The sequence below is a fragment of the Dermacentor albipictus genome, unplaced genomic scaffold (genome assembly GCF_038994185.2).
Source record: "Dermacentor albipictus isolate Rhodes 1998 colony unplaced genomic scaffold, USDA_Dalb.pri_finalv2 scaffold_44, whole genome shotgun sequence".
NCBI lineage: Eukaryota > Metazoa > Arthropoda > Arachnida > Ixodida > Ixodidae > Dermacentor > Dermacentor albipictus.
The window spans coordinates 907,239-915,376 of record NW_027225598.1 but is presented as its reverse complement, the minus strand read 5'-3'; the positions used below and the strand labels follow the sequence as shown (position 1 = coordinate 915,376).

Here is an 8,138-nt window from a genome sequence, read left to right as displayed (position 1 = left end):
TCTTTTGAAACATCCGTTTAATGTCAGTGATCCAACAAAATAAAACGGACGTCTTTTGTAAGGTGTGCCTGCTGTAGGACTTTCACGGCCGCTCAGTCTTCTGAATACGGGAAAGACCTGGAACATATTTTCATCCTGAAACCGTGCGTATCTTCTTAAATAATCATGCATTGCTCAACAATCTTCAGAAAATGTTTCTTTTATTTAGCGGGACACGTCAGTACCACCGTCGAAAAAAATTCAACGCATTTAAAGGGGTTGTCAAGCAACCACGCCGGCCAGCAACAAGCCGTCTCAGCGTATGTAGAAAGTCTAGCTTCGTCGACGTGAGCAGGTGGTTTCTGGAAGGATGCGCTTAAAAGCCTGTTTCAGCTCTTTAGGTGCACGTCTAGACGTATGCAAGCAAGCTGATCAAGCGATGATGAAGGGAGCAACGACATTATTTGTCCTTGTCGGTAAGCGACAATACCGGTCACTGCCATGCGTTTTTTCACGCAGGTTGCTAAACTTTAGTACATTTTGTTTGATGAAAGCTCTGACACAGCCATCGAAAAGTTTTTTTTTTGCATTTCAGGAAAACAACAGTTAGGACGAAAGTCTCAAAGTTTCGTGCACGTCCTCTGATTGCTGCATGCTCAAGTATTCGATGCACATCTCGTTTGGCTGGCATTCAACTGAAAATATTCTTCCATTATGTTGAATGGGAACGGAAGTGCTACATCTGCATACGCTACACGTTGTGCAATTCAGAGTATTTAAACATGTCTTTTTCAAATAGAAGCTATTCATAATCGATACAAATTGGCATCGATAGCGGCGAACTGCTTTTGTGAAGTTCGACGCTAATATATTCTGATTGAATTTCGGCAAAACCGCGATAATCTTGATAATATGTGCGTATATGCGTATAAAGAAATATCATGCTGAGTGTTGAAAGATCTAGCTTTTCTGCACGTCCTCATAGGTTCTCTATCTGTCTTGTTCTCAGGTTTGCTTGTGCACAAAAACATACACGTTATCTGCCCTAATTTGCAAGTTTTTGATTTCTGACTGATACTGCAATACAAAGGAGCACCAGCGTTACTTTACAGCGAATTTGTAGTGTCACTTTGAGTGCTCGAAAACAATATATGCGGGTTTTACCGATGCTACGAAAGCACTGCATCCTTCACCAAATTCATATTTATAGAAAGAGGCAGGGCATGCTTACAGTAATACGCAGGCAAAGTAGAATGATGTTTAGGGTAAACAAGGGATTAAATAATGATCACTAAACCCCATATTGTGTCGTTTGGAGGTGTTATATGAAACTGCTACGAAGTGTTCCCATAGCTCTGAGGGAACAAAAACGTTAACAATGTTATATTTGCACAGAGTGGGCATGATGTTGTGCTTGAAGTTTGGCGGAACTTTGAAAGTTTGGCGGCACCTTATGCAGCTTTGTTACCAAACTATCTTACTCGTATATTACTAACCGCCTAGGAGGTTTTCTCCAAATACGAATAACTCAATGTGTAAAAAAGTTGAAAGTATGAGTGAATAGCAATTTTGTTCATGACAATATTCCTGTTTAAAGACTTCCACTTGATTGCACTGCAAGAAAAGTTTGAGTTAGCAATAAAAACGTCATATCTCTGGTATTCTCTGCCTTTTTCAATATACAAAATGACTGTAAGTGAGATTGAAGTTATTTTTTACGAAATAGGGGCGCATGTCAAACCTCAGCAGCTGCCAAATGCTGACTTTTATGCTTTATATGAAAGTGCCGCACATAATAATTAAACCATCATGTTTTTCCTACTTTTATGCGCTGAACGAGGTTCGCACTTGCTTTCTCCTGTATCGCTGAACATCAATTTTCAAGAAACTCTGTTTTTAAGAAATTCAATTTTCAAGAAACTAGGCGACATGATCTACGTTAAAAATTTGCAAACTTCGCAATGTATTGGTTGAATAAATAAGTTACGTACACAAGTGCTGCGAGGCGATGAGTGTCTGATTTACGAGCAGCCCAAATTCTAGTCTGCTGCCCTGAAATCAACTTAGCAAGGATGGAGAGAGATTAGGGAAAATTAGTAAGTGTGGTTAAGTGCTTGTGGATGAAATATAGCCTTTTTAAGACAAATTTCTTAAGGAGGCCTAGACAACATCTCATCACCTTTATATGCTATATTTCCAACTGTCGTGGTGTAGCTATGCATTACAACAAATATATCTTTGGTGGAAATTGGAGGTGGGGGGGGAGGACGCCTCAAGTGCAATGCATAGCGATAGTTTGTTTACTGCTCAATTAGTAGTTTTGTAAATAACTAACGTGCTGTAACCTGTAAGGTATTAAGGTGTGTTTTGCAAAGCTCATGGTACTCTTCCCCGGTGCGCTCAGTGAACCTCAATAAGACACCTTGTTTTATTCTGTGAAAGAGCCAGGTTATGGTGAATGTTTAGGCAGTGATTGATTGATTGAAAACGTCTTTATTTGCAGATTATTCATAGAACTCGTGGGTGGGCCGCCTAGTCCGGTAGTCCACTGGTTATTGCTGCTGCGCTTGCCCTCCCCACCAGCCAGTGCTCACGGTCAGGATAACAGCGCCCTCGTCATGTTTAGACAAATTCTAGGGTGTGAAAGCTTTACGCAACCTTTGCGATAAATAACACACGTAAATTCTCCAAACGATGTGAATGGGTCTTACGGTTATTCAGCGTTTAGACCGCTGCCTTGGCATGACTATCAATGTCGTCGAGATGACATTTAGCAGAAACGCCCAGCCAGGAAATGGGGGGGGGGAGCGCTTATGGCATATCTGTGTAAGAACGTAAATGAGTTGTCGTTCAATGCAGGTTTTTCAAATAAATTTCCTTACGACGTGCTCGAAAGAGTTCACATTTAGGTTAGGCTATGTGCCCCATTGTGCCTGGAAAACAGTACGTTACAGCGAGCTTACACTTAGTGTGAATAGGGGCACTTGGTTACTTTTTGTCCCAAGGGATTCCTTACCTTTTGCCCATAGGACAGTGTACAAACTTTTTTTATTAGGCACTAATCGGATAGCGACCACAGCGGCTGGTTATTGAGGCCTCGAGGTGGCGGTCAGTAGCATTACGCATAGTCACTGAGCCAACGCGACTGATTTGCTTAAATATATGTCGAAATACTAGGAAAAAGATTTAATTGCTCCTATGCTACCTCGTAGGATCACTATCCAATTTTTAGCGAGGGTGTTTCTTTCTAGCAGTTCAAATAAATATGCCTGTTGCCTGTGTATAAACCACATGATTTAAAACGCTACCACCATATCACGAGCTCGTTTGAAACGTTGCTTTCATTTATATTATTGTCGAGTACTGTTCACTAAATCTTTTATGAAGGTGCTTGCATCCGCACACTATTCAGTCCATGAGAATGTTGGAAAAAATGTTCACCCCCTCCCCCCATCACCCCTAAGTTTGATCCCGGGAGCGTTCTTCATTATTCCAAGGCAGAGGCCTAAATCGCGCGTTGTTCGCGTAACATATCTATAACAGTCAGGATCATTTGCACATATACTCGTAATGTACTTCAAATGTAAATGCTGTACTTGTCGCCACTTTACAGTTCTACATATGATTGCCAATACCCGACTTCTAATTTTAAACAAATATGTGCAAGACAGCTTGTTTAGTTCACGAAAAAGACTGGAAATACCCGCCGGGAGCTACGTGTAACGTGTATATGCACATACAACGCGAGCAATAAGTAATTATTTGCAATGCATCTAATTAGGCCAATAACGTAATATTTTCGCTACACATTATACGTAAGATGCCCTTGATATTAACCGAGTATAAACTTGGTGTAACATAGTTTTCTCGCAAGATTGAAAATTATAGTCAATAAAAGTGACTTATTATTATAAAGCCGTTGCTAAAGAAATTTCACTTACAAATGCTGTATTTATCCACATGCATTTAACTTCGCACACTCTTTCTATGCCATTGTTCAAATTTTTTATTATATATTTTTTAATAATTTTTCGTTTTCCAAGACAGCGGGATAAATTTTTCGCAGCTCGCCAGACATACTCATAATGCTTGAGAGCACTTGCAAACATATGGTATTTGCAAATACATTGAACTTTCCCTATATCTCGCCTGCACGTACTGATTACTTTCATGAAATCAAATGAGATAAATTCGTTAGTTCACCGAGAATACATGGGCAGCTATCTACGATACATCTATTAACAGCGAAAAGTTTGAGTGGCCATGTCTCGGGAGTGACGCTGAAACCATGGTGTCGCACGATGCGGCTCGCTCGAATTTCATGTGTGCTGGCTCGTTTCGTGTATGCCAGAACCCACACAAGCGCAAGCCATGCTTTATGAAGTATGTCTCGGCCACTGGCTGATCTCAATCTTGAAGTTAAATTTCATTTTTCATGCAGCTGAGCGAGTTGTAATAATTTACGCTTTAGATATTGGAAGCATCGTAGAGTTAAAGGAGTCTAGCGCTCTCGAAATGAAGGCGTTTTCTGTCTAAGTCGGTCACTCTCGTTCTAAAAGAATCACGGAAATATTATGACTATATCAAATTGTCAAACATTTCGCTCCTGAACTTTAAGCTTCCTTTTGTAACTTGCTTATGGCAGACACTGCATTTTACGTGGTACAGAGCATTGCTATATCGTCTAAATATCGCAAAAGCGCGTACAAGACGCACTCTGCCTGTAAAGTTTCTGTCGACCTTCTAATAATAAGGTGATCTGTTATTGTCACAGGCGTTCCCTATCCACAAGGATAACACGAAATATTAATCGTGCATTTTCTATAATAAACTTGCTATTACGTTTCCGCTCTCCGCGACAGCCGCTCCGAAAAAGCACTATACTGGGCTCTTTCGAATACTACACCTGAACAGAGCACGCCTCAAATAAACATTTTCTGGTTAGTAGGAAGCTTTATATTTGGACCAAGTCGAATTTCCTATTAAATAGATGCAAAAGAAGGAACAAAGTGTTTTATCGCACGTGGTGATCAATTTTAAGTTTTCCAAAATTTTTAAAAAGTGCCTGTTGCAGAGGACGCAACTCTTGCCCTTCAGCTGACATATCTGTAGAGGCCGACATTACTTGCTCGCGAAATCAAAACGAATACATCACATCGCAGTATGACAGACGACACAGTATAACTCTTATCAAGGCATCCCTTTCTCTTCAACCCCTGGCAGTTCGGCGTAAAATTTCACAGCTTTGCCTATTTCACAAATTATACTATACCTTTCCGCAGCTAAGAAATTCTGTATTACACCCGCCGCTGCGCACCTCACGCCGTCTTTTCAACTCCTTAAGTTTGCAGCGCATACATGGCTCCACAAACTCATTTAATAAATCTTTTTTACCTAGCTCCATTACATTGTGGAATGAATTACCCGATTCCATAGTTACTGCAATAGAACCTAATAAATTCAGGCACTTATTAACAGCACATTTCAAGAGCTGAGTTATTTTGCCGTGTTTTTGATTGTGTATGCGTGTTTTGTTTTGTTTCCAAGTTGTTCTTGAGCCGCTGTGTCTATCTTAGTGTTGATGCTTCTGATCATGTTAATGTTGAACATGAACCCTGCACTTTGTATTGCTTTTTTGTTGTTACCGACCATTGTATATGTAACGACTCCCCTTATCTAATGCCCTAAGCCAAGGGCCTTTAAGGGTAAATAAATGATGATGATGGTGAATATTCACCTAAACAAAAAGTAACAAATGAACTCCCGAAATAATAACTTAATCGCATATATTGCAATTTACGAACTCTATGCAGTCATATTGCAATGCCCCTCGACTTGGAAATAATCTCGAGAATTACGCCAGCTTCTAGATATTCTTTCCCAAAGTGGATGACGAAATAGAAGGCATTCCAGTTACTTTTGTGCTTCATTGCATAAAGAGAGGTTTTGATAAAAAAAGACGTAGGAGCAACAACAGTGCATTCTCACTGTAAGTTTCATTGCGCATGCCTCCAAAATAATGAATGAGTTAGTCAGTGAACTTTTGCTATTTACATGAATTTCCTTTCGCACTGGGATATTCAGTAGGGAACACCCGCCGTGGTTGCTCAGTGGCTATGGTGTTAGGCTGCTGAGCACGAGGTCGCGGGATCGAATCCCGGCCACGGCGGCCGCATTTCGATGGGGGCGAAATGCGAAAACACCCGTGTGCTTAGATTTAGGTGCACGTTAAAGAACCCCAGGTGGTCGAAATTTCCGGAGTCCTCCACTACGGCGTGCCTCATAATCAGAAAGTGGTTTTGGCACGTAAAACCCCAAATATTATTATTCAGTAGGGAACCGCTTGAACATCCCAGCATTGCCCACCACGAATTTTATACTTAGAATGATGGAAAACGTAGTGGGTATGATGGAATTCATCGTTGGTATACTGGGTGGATGGGGGTTCAGGGGTAGATGATGGGAAGTATTGGTGGGATACATAATGCTTGGCGTGTCTCAATGATGGGCATTCTGAGTGAATGGTGGGTGTGCTGGGTGGATGGTTGGACACGTACTGTGTGACATGAGTAAATGGTGGGTGAATCATGAATGAGCTGGGTGTATGGTGGGTGTGCTGGACGGTTGGTGGGATACATACTGGGTGGCGTATAAATTGTGCGTGAATAGTGTGCATGCTGGGTGTATGGTGGGTGCACTGGTTGGATGGTGAGATACGCAGTGGGAGGACAATAGATGAATGTATACGACAGCTAGAACATAAAGATGGCTTATGGAATAGAAGTGACACAGTGATGGTGGCGGATTCATGATGTGATGTGATTGACTGGTTTCCCAAATAGCATCATTATAGGCTCATATTTACCTACATAAACGTACTTGCACATCTACATTTCTAACATTTTTTTCAAGTATTTCGTGACGTCTGATTAATAAATTATACCCCGCTAAATTTTTGTAGTAATAATGTTTTTTTTTTATTATTGGAAACGATTTCCGTATTTCTTGTTGGTTTTTGTTCAAAATAAGATGTCACTCTTTTGCTACCCTTTCTAGGCAGCGGGAGCTGGTCAATTGGTTTCGTTTTGCTACCACCATTTCTTGCGTGCAGTGCATAAAAATTAATAATGAGTTCAACTTTGGAACACTGATGTGATCGTGGATCGTGCTAGACATGTATGTGTTACTACACTGCACTGCATATGGTAAACTGCATGCCCATGAATCTGTGGGAAGCACCACACGCTCTCTCTCAATGGTTGTTGGGAGACCAATTGCATGATGTGGCAAACTCAGAATTTCCTAATATAATTTTATATGTGTAATAGGTACAAATGACCATCATAAATGGGGCACATAAAGAGAGAATGCGATATTGAAAGAGCTTCCAGAGTGATAAGACAAAATGCCCAACTAAAATTGTAAAATAACTGAAGGACAACGTTCTTTGAGGCAGCTACTATATTAGTGTTCACTGTTGCACAATCGCTCTGCAGGCTGAACATGGTCCCCAAAAATAGGGTAATTTAGGTTGTTTAGGATGCTTTTTTCGCTGCACTGACTGGGCATCTACATCTCTCTGTGTAGTTTCAAGATGCGCCAAGTTTAAGAATACAGCATACCAGTTTGTTGTATTCCAGCGTTTTCTAGTGTAAACACCAGCCGAGTCTGGTGCTTCCTGGCTGGCACGCCAGAGTGGTCTGGTGTCATCTAGTGTGCCCACCAGGATGGTGTAGTGATACCTGGTGGGTATGCTGCAGTATTTTAGTGTTATTTGGCGTGCGCATCAATGTGCTCTGGCGCTTGTCATGCGTGCAATCCAGTGTGTTGCGGTGAAAACTTTGCTTTTGCACACCAGCTAGTGCCTTGGTTAATAGACGTCCTTTCTGTTTGTGTATGTATGTCTCAAAGCGAAAGCTCTAGTAACGTCGCCGAACCGCATTTCACTGTCGCCGCGAATTTTACCTTAGTTTGACAGCAGCTGTACCGTAGCCTTTGCAACGCGTTATGTGACTCACTGTGCCGAGCTCCGGTGCAGCTGCGGACGATAGCCGCCACCGCCGGCTTGGCGTATGCGCTCTCCGCAGCTGGGAAGCCGCCTGACCACGTGACTCGCCACGCACCTTGCTATGGATGGCTTGGCCATGAATGGGAGCGAG

General features: G+C 41.6%; 1 long non-coding RNA gene across 1 annotated transcript in view; it reads left to right on the top strand.

Annotated features, from left to right (window-relative positions):
• The first annotated feature begins 322 nt into the window (after positions 1–322).
• Positions 323–8,138, top strand: part of LOC139052920 (uncharacterized) — a 39,876-nt gene continuing 32,060 nt past the window's right edge. The window contains exon 1 of the long non-coding RNA XR_011510118.1: positions 323–455. This is a non-coding gene — a long non-coding RNA (uncharacterized lncRNA). The remainder of the gene's footprint in view (positions 456–8,138) is intronic.